Source organism: Grus americana, chromosome 6 (genome assembly GCF_028858705.1).
Source record: "Grus americana isolate bGruAme1 chromosome 6, bGruAme1.mat, whole genome shotgun sequence".
Classification (NCBI taxonomy): domain Eukaryota; kingdom Metazoa; phylum Chordata; class Aves; order Gruiformes; family Gruidae; genus Grus; species Grus americana.
In genome coordinates, this window is record NC_072857.1 from 12,884,849 (window position 1) to 12,904,873 (window position 20,025).

Consider the following 20,025-nt stretch of genomic DNA (forward strand, 5'->3'; position numbering starts at 1 on the left):
GAAATACATTTCCTGCTTCCAGTATGGGGCCGAACCTTGGTCCATGAGAAGCTAAACTCAAATGTGCAAGTCATTTTACATACTGCTGCTCTATAAGAATCATACTAATTTTATATACATATACAGTTAGCTCAGTAATGGCTAGAGATCTGTGTTCCTGCCTAGAATTACTGTAGGAAATCTTTTCAATTTCCCTGCTGCAAAGTGAGAGGGTAACTAACAGTGTATTTAATTTAGTTATTTCAGGCCAAGCCTGCTACGGGACATTTGTCTGTGGCTATGACTTGTGGAGAGATTTGAATGAATGACCGACAAGAATCTGAATCATCCAGTCATGCAAATTAAACTATTTCAGTAATATGAGGGCTACTTTTCCTGATCCATAGTAATTGATGAGGCTCATTATATGTTAATATCACTCCTTTTTTTTAATCTTACATGTAATTCACTACAGTGTTTCAATGTGAAGGTGTAATTAAAATTCAGATGGCAATTTCATTCTAGACTGCTCTCTAAAGTTGCTTAAATAAAAATTAGCACTTGGGATGCTATTTTCTGTAGAGGCAGAAAAAAATGCTCTTTTTGATACTTCAGATATAAATCCATTCAGCCACCGCTGAGTTTTCTTATTGTGAAAAAATGCAAAGTACTACCTCATCCAGGCAAGCACTGCCTCTCTTCCCCCTCTGTGGTTTGGTGCCCCTGCTGAAGGTCTTGTGGTCAGTGCAGGAGCTGGGGCTCAGCTCCTAGGTGCACAAACCCTCTGACTTCCATGTTAGCTATAACCAGTGACCAGTTCCTCTACCTCCACGTTAATGTTAATTATGAGTGTGCATGGCGCTGGTGGGTACAGCAGCCAGCCACTCCAAGATCTGCACCACCAAGCTGTTGGTGCGCACATCCTGGCGTGCAGTTTCATGAAATTTCATTGAAATTTTGCCAGGCTTATTATACACATTAAGGGTTTATGTGGGGTTTAAAGTGAGCAAAAAGCCTTGGTGGTGAGGGCAGGAAAGGTATGTGTGTGTCTGTGTGCTTGTGTGCGTCATCACGTTGTGCTGATCCTCTTCTTTACCACCAGGCTCTGGATGTATGTGGGATATGATGACTGCCTACCAGCTGACTACACACATGAGCTCACGCTGGAGATGCAGCTTGCTGTTGACAGAAACGCTTTGGAACGTAGCGTATCAAAAGAGCTAAACAAAATGTTTCTGTAATATCATGTGAGGAAAGACAAATGTGGGTGTACATGAAAACATCCAGGCAAGCCTGCTGACACAGGCAGGGAAGGGGGGAGGCAGGAGTTTCTATGCTTTTACAAAAGTGAGTAAAATAGTCACCACCTGGCAGTAGGAATTTCGGAAGTGGATGGCAAAATCTCATCTTTTTTTATAGCAACCATTTTTTGGAAGCAATTGTTTTGTCGCTGTTTTGTTTAGGCTGACATCAGGTGCTTTATGAATCCCGTTTCACAGGTTTTCTATACTGGCTGCTTGAAGAGAGTGGGGCTGCGTGTCCGGAGCACAAACTTTGTGCTGGTGTGAACTGTGGCTCCCTGGCAGCGGTGTTGCGTGGCAGGGCAGGGCAGAGCAGGTTGTTCCTCTGCCCGAAGGGAGACGTGCATTTTACAGTGCTCTCAATGTGAGGCCCCATGGGGGTTCACAGGCTGTAGCATACAGAAATTGTCCCACCTAAGCAATCCAGGATGATGTGCAAACACCTTTTTCAGTGAGACAAGTGCTGGGGGGGGGTGTGGGGTGGGGTGTCCTGTAAGAGCCAGAGCGATCATCATCCTGCTCTGCAGTGGGGAGCGCTGTGCAAAATCACTGAGTGGCTTTCTGACTCAGTTTCCCCTCCTGTAAATTGGAGGAGATCTTTCCCGAGGATGCTGTAAAAACGATTACGTTACAGCGATGCTGTGATGTGAGGGACCATATGAGTCCATCAGAGAGACAGCTTTCTGTCTGACAGCTGCTTTAAAGATGTAAAAAGAAATGCAAAGATTTGGCTTCGCTTTGCACCATGTGGAAAAGCAGGATGTGTCTTTCAGAAAAGGAATTCATCACAGTGTTGTAGTGTCGAAGGACTGCAAGTGGTGTGGGTCCTATTCTCCCCTGGTGTAACTGCAGCTCCTGCTCCTGACTCACACAATAACAGGAATTTGGGGTTGCCCGTTCCTGCAGGTAACTCCGGTGGGAGTGTGCTGTCTCTCTGCCATGTGTTGTACCGTAATGTGAGTTTTGGAACTGGGCCTGTTTTTTATAAATTGTACCTTTTCCTCAACTGCTTCCTGTCTGAATACTGTGCACTAACCCAAAAATGAGCAACCGTTACAGCAGCTGTCAGTGGATTTTTGTATGTTCTCAGCAAAGACCCTCTGAAGAATTTCCTTATTAAACAGCCGAGCTATCAAAAGCGCCTTTTCCTGCCAAAAAGGGCAAAAAGCACAGAGAACTGAATGAATGTTCAGTGAAATTCTGTTGCAGTTTAACAAGACCGGGCCTTGGAAGGAGATCTCTCCTGACTGGTGCCTGCTGCAGAGAGAGTCAAAATAATAGGCTAGAGTCTTGAGCATAAAACCTTTACCGCCTTTGCTTTGACCCTTTCAAGGTATACCAGTACTATTGACATGTTGCTGATGGATGCTGTCACCCCTGGAGCTGAGCTGGGCTGGTGGGTGTTCGTAGGGCATCGCGTGCAGTGAAATCTGGGCTACCCGTGGACAGACTCTAATCTGGGAGGCTGGGGAGTGTTGTTTCAGCCTTCAGTGTGTTTCAGATTTGATCTTGAGGAGAGAAAATACTGACCTTGGTTGTAAGAAAACAAGTGAAGCTGTGTTTGTCTATAACTTTCAGTGAGTAGAAGGGACCAGGGCTTTCCAGCCTGGAAAAGAGATGGACCAAATGGGCACGCAGAGATCCAGCAGACAGGAGGGGGTGCGGAAGCAGGCAAGGAGGGGGGGAAGAGGAAGGATGTGGCTTCCGTGAACACATCTGGAAGTCACTGATTTGCTCGCTGTGTTGTTTTATGGCTAATTCTAATGGAGCATTGGTTAGATAATTGCTTTTGGAGGGAAATGTGTGAGATGATCGGGGCCAGGGGTGATAGTGGAGGAATTGGCCTGGAAAAGTGTTAGGGCAAGGCATGAGAGAAGCAGTAGAATGGCAGAACCTGCATTTTTGCAAAGAAGGAAGCAAAATGTGCTGATTTGAAACAGAGGGTGATGTTAAAAAGAAATACTGTGTCCGAGAGGCAGACAAACTGATCACATGAATTAAGACTATTCGTTTCAGTGGTAGCACAGAAATGTGCTGGCTGCTTTTATTCCATCTCAACCTGGTTTTGGCCATTTTTGTTCTGAGTCATTGCTGGAGGGTGTCCTTTAATGCTGCCCTCCTGTACAGAATTCAGGAGCAGGGCTCTTTTCCAGATCTAAGTCTTTCCATTATTTTATTTCTTTCCTAAGGGAGCAAAATTGATTCCCAATAAAGCAGCTGGTTGATTTTTAAGATTCTAGCACTTGCCTATTTGTTTGATCTTTTGGTTTTCCATTTAATGGGTTGCTCTGTCTGTCCCGCCTCTCAATGACTTTCAGCTGGTCTGTGGGATGGACTGCAGCTCCATGGCCGGGCTATTGCACGCTGCACCCCTTCTCCAGGGATTCCCACCACATTGTCAGATATGAAAGCTAATGAAAAATGTTATTTCTCCTTTTCCTTCAGTGGGTTTGATTTTTATTCATTTTGTCCCCCCTGTCTGTCAGGACTGGATGAGTGGAAAAGGAAGGGGGAGTCACTGAAGCTCTTTCGTCACAGACCCTGGGCGCACTCTGCTTTGCTCTCCCCTTATTCCCCAGAGCAAATTACCACTTGTTTTCATACCCTTGCATTTGCTTTGTGCTTTTTTTCCCCCTCCCATCATAGCCTTTTTATCCTTGTTACCTTGACTCCTTCTTTTGGTGCTGAGAGATCCTTAGTGTTGAGGCATTTCCTATTTTAGTGGATATGTTTGGCAGTAATAAACATCAGAGCATGGTCCAGGCCAACAGTGCAAGACATACCTTGATATTTCTTATTTATTCCTGATTAATGTTCACGCACTCAAGCCAGCCAGTTTCCAAGTTAGAACATTTTTTTCTCTGTCTCTGACCACTGCAAACTCTTCCTTTTATGTAGAGGAGAAAACATGTTTTCCTTCTGCTTTTTAAAGGGATGCAGCAGCAGTAACGAGGCTGGGTTAGGAAGCTGGCTGGTAACTTTGCACATTATACACAGGGTTGAATAGGACAAAGTCTATTCCCCAGAGTTACTTTGGTTGTGCAGCACTAGGCGTTTGCGAATACTGTGCAGATGAAAAAGTGAGCATGGCTGTGTCTGTTATCCAGCATGATTTTTTAATACTCTTCTGAAGATAACTTTTATGCAGCAGGAAGCGGGTTATTTGACACACCGTATCCTTCTTGTGGGTAGTACATCCCTACAGGATTCCAGAAGACTGCTGGCAGAACAATTAAGGGTGCATATTTTAAGCAGTGCTTTGGAGAGATGTTTACAATTCTCGTTACTTGTTCGGAGAATAGGAATTGCCACACCAGATGAAACTGGCAATCATTCTTCTCCAATGTGCTGCCAGTGCCAGTATCTGATGTCGGATGCTTTAGGGAAGATGCAAGAAACTATGATGTGACATAAAGGAGCTTACTCTGACTCACACCCATCAGAGCTGGCTGGTGTCCCGAAGTGTGTTGATGTAGTGTAGACTGATTTTTAGCTTGTCATCAGTTACAGAGCAGAGAAGTGATGGAAGCAAAGGTAGCTGGAATGGTACAGCTTGGCCAAGTGTGGAACCAAGGAAGGTCAGGGTAAATTGAAATAGTGCAGTGGAAATCGTCAATTTTCATTACATTTATCACTTACAATCCAGACAGTTTAGTCCTTTCCTTTAATTGGATAAATTAAAAGTAAATCATTTATGCAACTCCATAGGCAAATATTACAAAAATGTGTGTCTTAATTTGCTCAGAATTAAAATAAGCTTTGCTAATGAGTTCTTCTGGTCTATCATCAAGCAGCGAAGACTTGTGTGCCTCTGAATTACCACAGAACTTGAATGAAAAATAGGTGTGCTTTTTTCCTCATTACTTAACTAACCTAATTCTGCTTTCACTTTTAACTGCTTTTATATGTTTGAGTGACTGGGATTTTGCTCTTCTTTCCCCGTGTATTTGAGCCAGCAGAGCGATCACTCAGTTTTGATCTAATAACGATGTGGGAGACAGCGGCCACTTGACTTCCTGTAATTTCTTGACCCACCACCTATTGAACAGAGAAGTAACACAGAATTGATACAGATGATTTGGCTATAAGATCTCAATATATAGGATGTCAGCATCAGCCTGAAATATCCTGCCTGGAGAGCGTCAGACGTGAGCATTGCCAACCCTGACATCAACCTGCCTAGGGAGGCTGCGCCGTATCAGTTATTCTGGCAGGTGGTTCCCTGGAACAAAGAGGGATTAAATATCCCAAAGAATTTTACTCAGCTGTGTAAAACATTATTGAAGAGAACTTTCAAATAAGGTTTGTGTGTTACTTGCTCTCTGGCTGTGTAATGACAGGACCCCAGGCATTGCTGGCTGGTTTCGTAGGTGCAGGAGGCATGGACGCCGGCATGGTGGTGAGGCTCCGCTCCTGCATTTTTAAGAGGGCATTTGCTGGAGAAAGACCTTCACAAGCTGCAGAATCACAGCAGCTTTAGCTGTGGTTACGTGGACAAATCCATTTGAATCCAGCACTATCCGTAGAGTGAAGCTGAGTAGGACTGCAAATGGTCGAGCATATTGGCCCGTGGTGCAGTGGCCAATGTCACACCGCTGCCCTCAGGGCACAGCCAGTGCTGCCCAGGCAGACTCGCCGGCACCATGATTCCACCTCCTGCTCTCTGCAGAAAGTAATCAACTTGACTTTGGAGGTTTGGATTTTTTCTCGTGTTTCAAAGCTTCAGCACATCTGCTGGGTTTGGATACAAAATAGCCCCCTGTAGAAAACTCTGTTAACACAGCAAAAATGTTTGCTGCCCTCTACCCTGAATTCTTGTATTCTGGTTTTCTGGGAATTTTGCCGTTTGGGGGATCCGCATCAGTAAAGCTGCGATAATGCAGAAGTCAGCTTGTGCTGACTTTACTGAATTTGGTGGCTAACCTGTACTGATGTCCACACTGTCCCAGCTTGGCTGCTTTCCTTTCCAGATGTAGCTAGATGAGAGCTGGCCCTCTTTTTTTTGTCTACACTGTGCTGCAAGCAATCTTGCAGTGGCATTACAATCTGTGATGATGATAGCGCCTATTTTGGGTGCAAAATGACGCTTAAAAAATTAAAAAGGCAACTTTCAAAAAAGGAGAGAAAATGGAAAGAGCAGAGAAAGGAAATAAAAAGAACATACCTAGGTCAGCTGCACACACAATTTTTCACCATTCTTGGAAGCGAATAGCAAATCTTTCTTTTCTCTGCAATTCCAAGCTGCTGAATTGCTCCGGGATCTCTGATTCACCTGAATATCCTCTCTTACACTGAAATCACTCTTAATGTTGCTTATACGCTCTTGCAGTTGAGAAAATCCTAGTCATTTTAACATTTCTTCTACTGTCTTTACTCCATTGAACAGAAATAATGGAAAGAAGATAGAGTGATAAAGAAAAACACCAATGGGAAGTAGAATGAAAACTGATTGATGAGACATAACGTAGTTAAGCAACAGATGTTAAGCACCGTTAACTGATTGTCTTATTATATTCTTCCAAAGGCTCATCTCCCCCGACCCTCACAGGCCGAGCGATCTGGATGTGTGTACGGCAAGTCAATGCAAATTAGAAGCAAAACATTTGCCCATAGACTTATAAGGAGCTTTTCAGTCAGACTGTGGTGGTACAAATGCCAGCCTGACCTGATCTGTTAGTACAGTTGAGTCTAACCTCTCTAGCCTTTTAAACATGGAAAAACAACAGCTCTAAGTGGCTGTGAGGTTTCAATTACATTTGCACCCCAGAGGGACGCAGTGGTGACCTGGTGCTGATGGATTTATGAGTATGTTATCTGACAGGAAGGCGGGTTTAAAACCAATTGCTGCAACACATGCTTAGTTACTACACTAAACTACTTTCCTTGGCTTGGACATCTCTATTTTTCTCCTCTCGGCAGGCTCAGGTAGACCAGGGGATTCCTACCATTGACAGGAAGATTATTTTCTCATAGTTGTAACAGAAATTGAAATCAAAACAAAAGTCATTTTAGACATTAAAAAAACTACACCAACATTTGAATCACCAGCATGGTGAGAAGCCTTTTGTTTCAGATGTTGTTTTTAAAAGCTGAGAAGATTATTTTCTCTGACTAGTTTGAGCAAGAGCGATTTCAAATGTAAAAGGACAAGTTAGATTTTTGTGAACACTTTTACATTTAAATCCTTAGAATAAACATGCTTCATTGATGTATTGTTTTGCCCACATTATATCATACAAGAGCTTGGTTTACTTAGCTGGAAGCCATAGAAGATTATTCTTGAAAGTTATGAATTGCTTTCCTTATTCCTCTGGAGCCTTTTATTCTCTTTTGGGGCTCGTCATTATCAAGTGAGGAATTACATAGTGATGGGAAATAATGAAAACATTTTAAATGGGCTGAAAAATATAGGATTGTCATGAGTATGAAAGTGTTGAAATTAAATAGTAATATTTCAGCATTCTCTAGTATGTCACAAACCTACATGTGTACATTCCAGCTCAAAACAACTGTCCTATGTAATGGTTTCAGTTTTACAGATGTATTCACCGTTAGCCTATGTGTGAAGACTACTAAGCAGTTTTTAATTAACTTATGTCAAACGTTGCATAGTGGTACATCAACAAGAAGAACAAATCTTCATTCAGCTCAGATCAATACATGTGCATAATTCATCACACCTGTACAGAAATACCCTGCAAAGACACCTTAACTCTGACCCATGAAGCTTTGCAAACAGCAGATGCCTATTTTAATAATTATTACAGTAAGAGGGATGAATAGGAATATACCCTCAGATGCTTTTGCACATAGTAGCACTTAATGGTGCCTATATGTCATCTATCTGCTTGCATTAAATTATATGTTACCTCTTGCAGAGCTAGGGGCTGAACCAGGTGTTCCAGTCATATTAGCCCCAATTAATGTCCTCTTTGATCTTGTAGTAGCTTGATGGAAGTGAATGACATGGACCTGGCCTTTGGATTCATCTGAATGTGTCTCTTTCTTCAGCAGACTCTAGTTTTGCCTTTTCAACTCCTCAGACCCTGTCTACCAGCTCTATACTGTAAGTTTGGATTTTTTCAGCAGCATTATGGCCCAGATATTCTCAGGCAAGTTGTGTAGCCATACTCCATTCTGCTGTGACTAAGATGCTAATGATACCTGTAGTACGTGTTTTGAAGGTGGTGTGAGTGTATCTGCATCTGCTGCAGGGATTCCAGGGTAGATCAGCCCTCAAGTGTGAGGAGCTCCTCACTTGGGCTGTTAAGACTGCACAACATGATTGGGCTATCCAGAAGAAGGTGGTATTGAAAGTTTATATGCTATTATTTTTGTATTCCAGTAAGAACTACACTTTGGGAAGAAAAAAAGCATTCACTGTGTAATGGTTTTGAAAGCACTCCTTCTGTTTTTCTACAGTTTTGTCTTGGCCATTCACTTTTTCCTCTAGTGGAGGACAAGTGGTTGAGTCTCTCACAGTCTTCAACTGTTTCAGATATCCCTGAGTACCACCAGCAATGTTCTTGCAGTGGCCTGGGTGCCAGTACTTAGCAAGTGAAGATCTCTGCACAGAGTTATGAGTCTGATGCCTGGAGCAAGTGACTAAAGAGATCCATGGGTGGGTATTTTCTGATAAGAGCTCACCCGCAGTGCTGCCGCAAGATGACAAATGAGAAGAAATCAGAGCGACGTGACAGACAATTATGTGGGCTTTGTCTGTGAGTCGCACAGAAAGTAGTTTGACATAGCCAACAACTTTCCTGCATAGCAAAATTTTCCTCTTAGCAGTCTGAGCATGGATCGGTCAGGAACATGACGTCTGCTTTAATAATTTTTCCTTATTCCTATTGCCTTTCAAGTGGTCACTGAGGTACAAGGACAAGAAGATTTAAATGTGCGAGTGGCCAATAACAAGCAGCTTTTGCAAAACCCACTACCTTGTTAGAGCTCTGCAGTAGCAGCATTTCCAGTCCATTTTCTGTAGCTGATCCCTGCTGCCAACCTTACTATATAAAACAAACCAGCTTGGGACAAACAGGAGTGTGTAACTTATCTGTCCCTGCACCTCTCCAGCAAAAGCCTCTGGCTGCATAAATCAATGGACTGTTTACCTGATGAGGCGGAGAATATGAAGTCAGGGATTTTCACTTCACAGTGTGGTTCCTGTTTGAAACTTGTGTGACCTCCCTGTGACTGCCAGGTTAGTGGCAATAACACATTTTACTGAGAATATTTGGCAAGGAGGGATTTTATTTTGCGCTTTTCCTGTCTGACAGATGGTTTTTGGTTGAAGCAGGGGTAGAAATTCCCCACAGTAGTTGCAGGGAGACTTGGCCACATCCACTGGCATTAATTATAATAATTGTCCTTCGTAATTAGCTGCGCGCCAAAGCTGGAGGCACAACGTCACGTCTCTGCTGACTCCATCTGATTGTTGGGTCCTTTTGCGGATTGCTCTCCCACAACTGGGAAACAGATTGTTTGGGCTGGAATTAGAGAGTTGTAGGTAGGCAGCAGCTGCTCTTGAGCTTTTTTTATGTGCTAGTTGGATGTGTGAGATCAAATTGGTTTTGTTCATTTAACAGCTTGTTCAACGGAGGAGGAAGAACAACATGAGCCCCTGTAACTGGTAATGCTCTGTTCTGATAGAGGCTCTGCCTTAGGTGACACTTAGGTGTATTTATGATTCTGTAAATGATCAGTTCCTGTTCCCCTGCAAATATAGGAAACAACCCTACAGGTACCTACTTCTGGCGGAGAAACCCTTACTCGTTGCATGTCATACCAGCATGTGCAGGTGGCATTTGCTTTGACCTGAACTTGGTGTAGGCATTTACTCAGCGAATACAGCCCTACTGAAATAATGCACGATTTTCTGCCTTGCTATTTAAACCTGGAACTGACCTTAGTGTCATCATAGAATCATAGAATGGTTTGGGTTGGAAGGGACCTTAAAGATCATCTAGTTCCAACCCTCCTGCTGCAGGCAGGGACACCCTCCACTAGACCACGTTGCCCAAAGCCTCATCCAACCTTACCTTGAACACTTCCAGGGATGGGGCATCCACAGCTGCTCTGGGCAACCTGTTCCAGTGCCTCACCACTCTAACAGTAAAGACTTTCTTTCTAACATCTAATCTAAATCGACCCTCCTTCAGCTTGAACCCATTACCCCTTGTCCTGTCACTACACTCCCTGATAAACAGTCCCTCACCATCTTTCCTGTAGGCCCCCTTCAGGTACTGGTAAGCCACAATTAGATCTCCCCGGAGCCTTCTTTTCTCCAGGCTGAACAATCCCAACTAGGTGGGTGTCAAGACCATCATATTTAACGTGTAAGCCTATGTACAAAAAGGAGGGCTTTCATCTGAGCCCTGAGCCTCACTGGTGGAGAAGAACCCAGGCTTACACACTTCTCTAGCAGGGTCCACTGCTTTCTGGGTTAGCACACAGGTAGTCTAAAGCTTAGCAACTTTTCCTAAAAGGATTTAACATCAGTGGGAACAGGGGACTTACTTATGGGGTACCTCCTATATGGGAGCGGTAATCTCCACTAGGAAGTGTGAATGTTGCAAATGGGTTACTGCAATAACCCACTTAAGCTAACACCAGTCATGTGGATAGCAAGCTTGCAGTGATGGGGCACACACTGCTTACTTTTCCTCTTAAACTTAGTCCTTCGTATCACGTGTAGTCAATCATATCAAGCTACAAACGGCAGAACTCTGCTGCTGTTCCTGTATCAGCAGATTTGTAAGGCTGTGCATATAACGCATGTGATCATGTCTGCAGCAATGCTCTGAATCCCCACAGCTTATTTCACCCTAAAATTGCAAAGCATTTCACAAACCTAAGTAACTAAGGTATTTCCATAAGGTAGGCAGGCAATATAAGCACCACGTTATCAAAAAGCAAGTTAGTGTTTAGAGAGGTTAAAAGAACTGCCCAGACTGTGCTGAGATCCAAATACAGAGTTCTTTCTGGCCAGTCTTGCCCCTAAACATCAGACCTGCACCAAGTGATCTGCTGATGTGAACAATAAACTTCTGCTCTTGTCAGTGGACTTGGACTGAGTTACAAGTGTGCAAATCTGGCTCCTACAATGTTGTGTACAAATTGGTGTTTCGTGTTCAGGGTACGGCATCAAGGCAATATTGAAATGAAATCCAATTTGTGTCAAGCAATCTTGACAAGGTAGATACTGCAGTGATGCTGTAGTGAGTGAACAGGTAACCAACCATGCCGAGCCACAAGATGGATGTTTTCCAGAGACACTCCTATGCAGTATGTTATGAAGCCTCAATGATAAAATTAACTTCTCAAAACAAAACAAAGATACTCCACTTTATCTGGAAAAGAAATGCAAGGTGACACCAGGGATGAATCTGACTCTTCGCCCTGTTCGGTCTGGGGATGCAGGAGCAGAACGATACAGATTACTGTGGCGCCTAAACTAAAACTTTCAGAGAAAGCGAGAAAATCTGCATTTCCCTCCTGCATCAAGAGCATCAAATGACTTCAATTTATGATATTGCATTACATTATGAAAGCTAAACTCCAAGGGAGCAGGTGGCCCAGTGATGTTATTTCACCTCCCAAGTCTGTTGGCAAATCTGTCTTCTTAACATCAAGTGAGAATAAATTTTGGTGACTGCAGTCTAGGGGTTTTGCAAAAGCAGGGAGTTATTAATGGTAATGGCTAATAGTGTTAAATGTTTGCTTTTTGCAAAGGAGTTGACTATGGTTTGTACTAGTCACTGCAGAGAGGAAAAAGAGACAGTATTTTCTCTGAAGACATTCAATTCCCAAACCATTTTGAAAGTTTGGGAGAGTTGGGGTTATCTCTTCTCTAAACTGTAGGGAAAGTATCTGTGTCCAAGCTTGGAGGGTTATTTCTGCAGGCTTGTCTGGAGGAGAAGGCATGGATCAGAGCAGGAAATCCTTACTTGTTGCCTGTCTGCATTATGCATAGTTTAAATCAGCTCCAAATTGAAAAGAGTAATTTAAATAGAAAGAAAAACCATATCCAGTGTTCTCAGTATTCAAGGGAAAAAAAAAATCAACAAGGGAAAGAATCTGCATCTCATTCTCATCGTTGCATTAAAGGAGATGTACTGAATTTGCAGAATGGCTGCAGCAAGTTGTGAATAATGTATGAAACGGAAAAATTGCTTCCCTGTGCAGAGAGAGAATGGAAACAGCTGTGCTGTTTGCTGTGTGCTGGTTACACACATACACCGGCATCACTGGGGACCCGTGAAGAAGAGTGTAGCAAATCCAAAGTTCCTGAGTTTTCCCTCCTGCTCTGACACCAGTCCTTAAGAAAGTTTGGAATTACTTTTATTGCTTATAATTAATTTTTGCTCCTTTTCTCTTCTTTTCTCCTCTTCTGGCAACTGGCCAGTTAAAGGGAAGGAGAGGGAATGAGAAACATACACAAAGAGGCCAAATAAAGAAACATGAGTCTAAATACATTATAGCTAATGTTTGGGTTTTTTAAAGCTCATCTTTCTCTTTTTCAATGTTGTTGTTTATTTACTGCTGATGAAAGATGTAGATCAGTAGGCTTGAGAAAAGTCAATGTCTTCTGGTGCTTTGGTTTTGTAAACCAAACTTTGATTTCTATTGCCTCTGTGCTAACCCACCACCTTGAGTAGTTAATCTGCTTTGATATAACAAGTCAGAATCTGGTCAAATATAAGGTTTGTGCTTCTGTGCATCACAGGTCAGACCTTCACTTTTTTTTTTTCATTTTGATAGCCTCCTGGCTAGTAAATGAGACCCGTGCCCAGTTACGTGTCATCTTTGTAGTGCTGTTAAGTAAGACTTTTTCAGAAGGTTGTCTGAACTCTGGCCTTTGAAAGAGAAGGGGAACAAATGCAAGCCCATTACTTACTTAGCTTTCATTTAAATGAAATAAGCTTTTAAAAAATGTAAATAAGCTTTAAATCCTGCACTCTGAATTTAAACAGATGAGTGAATAGTGAAACACAACTTGAAGAGCTGTCCCTCATTGCCAGGAGAACCTTTTGTCTGACGTGGAGAAGAAAACACAGACAATTAGTCATTTTTATGCTTTCAAAGTGTTGGTTTGATGGTGCCAAACTTTTTCTGACAGATCTCGTCTACTTCAGTTATCTGCCACTCCAGCTTACGAGGTTTCTAGGGCAACTGCATCTTCCTAGTGAACCACCCAGTGTATTCTCAGGATTCACAGAGGGCTGCTCTTAGAGGCTCCTTTTCCTTTAGCACACATAGATTTCAGTAGCTCAATTTCTAAAATCTTAACAGCAAAGTATTATTATTTATGAGCACAGGTGACTGATTTCTTGTCTTGGATTTTTGCAAGGCTGATGGTTAGGAAGGCTTCAGCTTTCTCCTCTGTCAGGTGTCTTCATAGGTGAGGGCTCTCAGCCAAGAACAATACTTGTAACTCTCTTGAATTTTGTTGGAAGTAACATTAGCTTCACTGCTCTGGAAAAATGTAGTTGTCTCAGCCTGGGAGCTGGGCTTCTCATGTGAGGAACATGAGAGGTGAAGAGAAAGGCAGTGGAAAGAAAGAGCTCTGGGCTGGGGCTGCAGAGAGGGGGAGCTTCTGCAGACTGTCCATAAAATTGCTTCTATCAAAAACTCGGTGAATCTCAGTAGGCTGATACGGGATTATTTGTATTGGTAGAACCTGGTCCTAAAAGGAGAGGAGCTAGTTTCCTGGCTAAAGGAGATGGAAACCTTTGCTCTGTAAGTCTACAGTCTGGTGGGGAGGGGAGGTGTTCAGTGGGACGCTGTGGTTGCAGAATGCTTGTTCACATATGTTTATTCTGTGCAGCAGGAAAACCATTAACCATGCTACCTGGAAGAAATTAATAATCTAATTAGTCTGAAATTCCAGATTCTGGGGGATAATGTGTATACATGTTACGATAATTAACTATGTTTGGCTCCAAAGTCAAGTCTCTGGTCTTAAAACACTTTCTTGTGAAATATGATCATTTTATCATTCCATGCAAGATGGATGGATAGTGATAAAGAGATGTAAGGAAGCTGCACCACAGCTGGGTGCAGTCGAGACAAGAGGCATGGAGTTGCACTAATGTATTCACAGAGACATTCCCCTGTGTATTAATTTTGTGTTCCAGTGGTGTGTGAAAGCTCTTTGACAACACTTTTAGGCTGGGTATTGTGTATTTGAAAAGCATCTAGTGTGTTGGTGGCAGCTACTTAGGAAGCAGTATTCTTCCTTGCCCATTGGTATCATTCTTCCTGCACTATTGGCTGTGTAGAGGCAGAAGCTGAACAGCATTGATCATTCAGATCTGCTCCTGGTTTCCAGGCCAAAATGTAACAAAGAAAGAGGCTCACTGGCTCATCAGCTAGCCAAGGATAAATGGGTACCATGCTTTTCACCAGACCTTCTCTACAAGGTGCTAGAGAGGCAAGGAAATTCAGAGTTAGCTGTTGAAAATAAATGATAAAGTTACTTATAATGCTTACACTCCCAGCTGGAGCCTGTTTGCTAACACCATCCACCCCAGCCACTAATGCTTCCCGCTTCCCTGATGTGTGTCCATTTTCTGCTGCTGGCTTGGTGTAAGAATATCATGAATAGGATTTTTTATTTATTAGCTGTGTTAATGTGGCACATAGGAGCTGCATTACGCTGGGCACAGTACAAACACATTTATTGAGGCTTGTGTGAAAATTTCTAATGAGAAAAGATGGCTGGCCAAAACTTTAGGCATTCTGACACCTCTGAATAAAACAATGACATCCCAACAGTGTTTAAAGTGATGATTCCAGCAGAAACTCAGCCAGCTGCTTCCAGAAACTCCTACAGCATACCATTAGCCTTCTCTAAATAGTCTATAAAACAGAAGACTTGACAAATGTTAGGAGATGGTCTTTACCCTGAAGTGTTTACAGTCCAAAGCCTCCATCCTTCAGAGAAGTGTCTACTTATATGATGTTGTCCAGTGAGAAGATGTTGTTACTTGTCTTCTTTAAAATTATGCACATCTCTGGATGGTCAGGACAGAAAGCGAATGGAGAAGAAAGGAAAACTTATTTTCTTGAAAAGAAAGGATGGAGACTTAAAGCTGCAAGGACTTGCATGAGGCCATGTAGAGAGTCAGTGGCAGAGCCCAGAATAGAAGCCAGATGTTCCAGGTCTGTGACAATATGCCTTAACAAGAATTTAACAGGGAGATGTTTTCCTTCAAAGTCTGTTTTCATCTCCTTTTTGAGTTATCTTTTGGTTGTCTTTGTATTTTTTTAAAGGATATCTAAAGAATGGTGTGGGGAGTTTCAAACAAAAATGATACACTGAGGAACCCGAGCTTTGAGACATTCGCTTGGGTTCTGATTTACCATGAGCAAGAAGAGCGGCTCTGATCCTAATTCTTAGGCAGGAACCTCAAAGATTGCAAGACTCTATAAATATTTGCCTTATTTGCAGTGAAGAGTACAGGAAGTTCTGAGTTAGCCTAATTTAGGCTTCAATATAGGCTATTTATGTACTACCTCCTGGGACCACCTCTGATTACTGAAAGAGTGACCTTATTGGAAGCCAACAAGTAGGTCTGCAGTTAATTATAAAGGGTTCAGAGCTCACTGCAGAACCTTAACAAAGGTATTTTTGTGGATGATGTTACGTGTTTTTATTTAACAGCTCAAATCAGGAGAGCTAAACCAGATGGCGTACTTGTTACTGCTCTCTGAGAACACCTATAGAAGGACACTGATAATAACTGAGAGGCCAAGCCTAATAGGTCAGGAGTAATGGCAAAGATCAGGCTGTCTGGGCTCACTAATTACCATCTGAAAGCAATAATGAACTGGTCAGTGGGGTCAGGAACAGGTGATGCTGTGTGGAGCGGGAGAAAGAGGGTTTTGTTTGTCTTCTGCATTTGGAAGAGGTGGTTTAAATATTGTTGCCTCTTTTTTAACTTCTTCATAATGGCAATGACTTAATCTAATCTAAATGTGGCCTTTGGAGAAAATCTGCTCTAGGACTTTTCCAAAATAATTTCCTGAAGGAAGGAAGAATCTCTCTGAGTAAAGTTCAGAGTAATATCTGAAGAGAGAAATGTAAAAAGCTGACTTATGGGGCAGCAAGTTTATACACGGGATGACGCTCCTCTGGGGCATTATAGAAAATGATTATACCAGATTTTGTTCATCAAGGCAAAGTAAGCTAAATCAGATACAAGGCGAAGCCCTTAGGAGGGGGAGGAATGTATTCAATTTAGTGAGGCAACTGTGATAGTAATTAAAGCCCAGATGGAAACCTTTGAATGTGTCTGGCATCTGTGTATCCGCTGTGTTTTTTCTGTTAACTTGACATTATAAAAGGAGCACCCAAAGAATAAAGAGATGGTGTTTGAAATTTCATCAGTCAAGTACTGTCCCAAATTTGATTTATTGTAAACAATCTTCAAAAATTGCTTTGGGTGTATATGATACAGGCAGGGAGTTTTCTCAAGTGGTAATTCACAAAGAGAGAAATTGTACATTATTTCTAGATTTGTCTTTGCTGAAATGCAGTCAGGATTAATCACGCCATTTGCCAGCTCTGAGTGTGAACCTCTTGTACTTCGGACATATGGATAGAATTTTATTCTGCTGTTATATATTCTCTCTGAAGCAGAGTGCTATGCTGTTTACTTTATGAGCAGATAGACTGCAAGATTTCAGTAAAACACCCCTATCCAGTAAAAAAAATTAATGTAAAAATCAAGGATTAAAAAGGGAAATGTTGTCCTACTTTTTCCCTCTAATACACAAGCCAAGAACAAAGGATGGTATTGTATGGATACACTGTTAAAGGGTTAGAAAAATGTAAAGGCTGATTTGCTGTTACTGCTGAACGGAGGGCTGGGGGTAGCTGCAACTGCTGGGCTGTTGCACGCACCGGGAGCCTCAAGTGTCTCCTGCCTTGTGTTTGAGTCATTACTTTATCTGGAGCAGACAGGCTGCTTCCAGTCCCAAATCCTCCAGCATATGCACTGCTTGATGTCTAGTACAGTCATGTATGTTGTGCTAAGATTTACTACTACCACTTGAGTAATTGGAGAATTACAGCCCGTGCTCATGTTTTTCCTGGTTTGATAGGCCAGGCTCAGGGTGCCAGCATCACCAACCAGCCTTTCGTGTCAGAGCAAGGGGGAAGAGTTAGTTGTCTAGAGCATGTCAAATGCATGAAAAAAAGAGGGGAGAGGGGAAATATTCCTCTTCAGGTGTGTTAGATTGCTTTCCCCCATATCATCTGTAAATACATACTTAGGGGCTTTTGAAGAAGTCTGTTACTCCCTAGACAGACCAGTTTATTGGCAATCTTGTGACATTACAGTTGCAGGCAAAGCTGTAGTTAAGCACGTGTAATTAGTGGCAATATTAATGGTCTTTAACAATACTAACTCCAGGCAGTGGTGTTTTCCCCGAGTTTTCATTACCTTTATGCGATAATGGCTTACATCCTTTGTACTAAATCCACATTGCCAAAATCCTTCTGGTGGTTTTCACTTTAAAAAGTATCTCTGTGTGAGCGTAGTTCCCCCACATATGCTGTCAGTCTTCATTATATTTTTTTTTTGCACTGACAGTCATGATTCATGAATTTGAGATAGATTAAATTTTCTTTTTTTTTTTTTAAATCTTCGTTTTATCTCCATGTTTAATATTAGAGGGAATAACAAGCGTACATGTCTACAGAAGGTGGTTTTTACATAAGTCGGGTTGCCACCTATAACCTTGGAAGTGAAGTCGCAGCATTCGTGGGCTCTGTGATCAATCCTCCGGAAAGGGATAAGAGACTTGCAAGTCGATAAAAGACTTGAGTGTAGTGCAGAAGAGGAGCCTATTCCCGATCACCTTTTCAATCAGCTTTTCACTTGTCATCCTGTGACTTTGCTTAAAGCCAAACTAATTGTAATTAAAAAAAAAATAAAAATCCTTTTTTATTCCCTAAAACCAACATCCTGTAAAGTTTATAAGAGCACTGGTTATATTTATGGCTCTTATACCTCCAAAGGGAGGCTGCGGTGCTTTTGTCTGCAATTTCATTGCCGCCACGGGACTAAGGTCTGAATCTTGCATCAGAGTACGTAAGAGGAGACTTGAGAGATTTATAATGGGAAAGCGCTGACAGCTCCGTAATTTATTGCAAGGCTAACGGGCAGCGCTGTAGTTCCTGGCAGCTCCAAACCCTTGTTCTTTGGGATAGCGTGTTTCTAATCCATTGCCTTTGCTAGATCTCCCCCTCCCCACCCTCTGGATGAATGGACCTAGGCTGGTGAATATCTGTATTGCCGCATTTTCCCTTGGTATTTTAACAGTCTTTCACTTTTAGGAATTCCTATTGTTGAAATTTGTAAGAGATTTCAGGAACTTTACAGCAGAAAGGCTTTTTCATATAAGTTGGCTTTTTTCTTGTTGTTCCCTCCCCAGCCTGGGGTATCTTACATATTCATTGTCACACCGGATACTCCAGCAGCAGCTTTACATTTGCGAGCCCTCGTACTCTCCTGCGTCCAAAAAATAAGGAGAGACCGAACAATACCTACTTTTTAACTTATTTGAGGAGAATGCTGTGAATCTGCATAATGGTCTCACACAGAAAGTGCTTTATCTTCACGAGTTAGTGAGTCAGTTTAGGGGTATTCTATTGGCAAAAGCTTTCAGAGAAATTATGCATGGTAAATTAATGAAGGCCGTCTGAGGTATTATTGTGTGTGAATGCACATGCCATTAGAATCAATGGCTGGCTGAAAAAAGTTAACGGTCATTAAGGGACTGTTAAAAAGGCCAGTGGACACAGATTTACTCTCTTGCAGGGCTCTGGTTGGGTTAGGTGAAGACAGAGATTGCTATTTGCCTCCAGGCCACAGGACAGCCCGGGCTTTGTGCTTTCCTGTCCCCATTTCTCTTGGCTTCTGTCACTGGCAGATTTACAAGAGCCTGCAGGAGATCTTCTTCTGAGCAGGTAAAGACCTTTAAGTCACTTTTCCTTATTTTACAAGTGGTTGGTAACAGAAAGTCCAAGTGGGCGGGCTTGAAAGGGCTTAAGACCTCAGACCGTCTTCATGGGGGTGTGAAATGGAGCTCTTTAATGAAGGAGTTGCAAAAGGGAGGGTACTGTTTGGTGTTAGATGGTGCCACCCTATCTGATGATGTGTCATTAAAATATTGCTCATCTGAGTAGTGGGGTATCGCCTCCAATTTATGTTCAGATAGCAAGAAAATAAATCGAGCACTGCGACAGATCTAACCATTAGCCAATGGTATGGGAAATGGAGCACTAAACGCCAGCGAAGATTAGACAACTGTGTACCATTACTGGCAATTCAGCTGTGAATTTATCACACACAAAATATAAGTGACGCGAGCTATTTCCTGGGCACCTATATTCCCCTGGGCTGTGTCCTTTCCCTTGAGCACTGTAGATTTTTTCCCTGACATTGTATTTTGAATGCAGTGATTCGGACTGAAATAAAATGCCTGAAGAAAATTAATGGTTTGATATCTTCTTGCTGCTGCCAAAAGAAATATAAAAGAGTCTTTGATCTGGGGGCTTTAGAAAAGTGAGCTGGACCGGTTACTGATACTTACTTACTGACCTAAGTAAGTGATAAAGCGACTGTGTCGAAGTTTAATTAGTCTTGATCAAGATACGTTTTTAAGATTTAGAACTAGTGGCCTTTTGAAGAAGAAAGGCTTTGAGTTGTCATTTATGCCACCACATGTCCTT

At 42.3% G+C, this 20,025-nt stretch overlaps 1 protein-coding gene across 7 annotated transcripts in view; it reads left to right on the forward strand.

The window, feature by feature from the left end:
- Window positions 1-20,025, forward strand: part of SEMA5B (semaphorin 5B) — a 279,436-nt gene that overhangs the window by 105,710 nt on the left and 153,701 nt on the right. Inside the window, exon 3 of one of the 7 annotated variants that reach the window (XM_054829589.1) lies at window positions 8,225-8,346. The exons of the other annotated variants lie outside the window; for them this stretch is intronic. The gene's annotated coding sequence lies outside the window, so the exon portion shown is untranslated. The remainder of the gene's footprint in view (window positions 1-8,224; window positions 8,347-20,025) is intronic. 7 annotated transcript variants of the gene reach the window in all.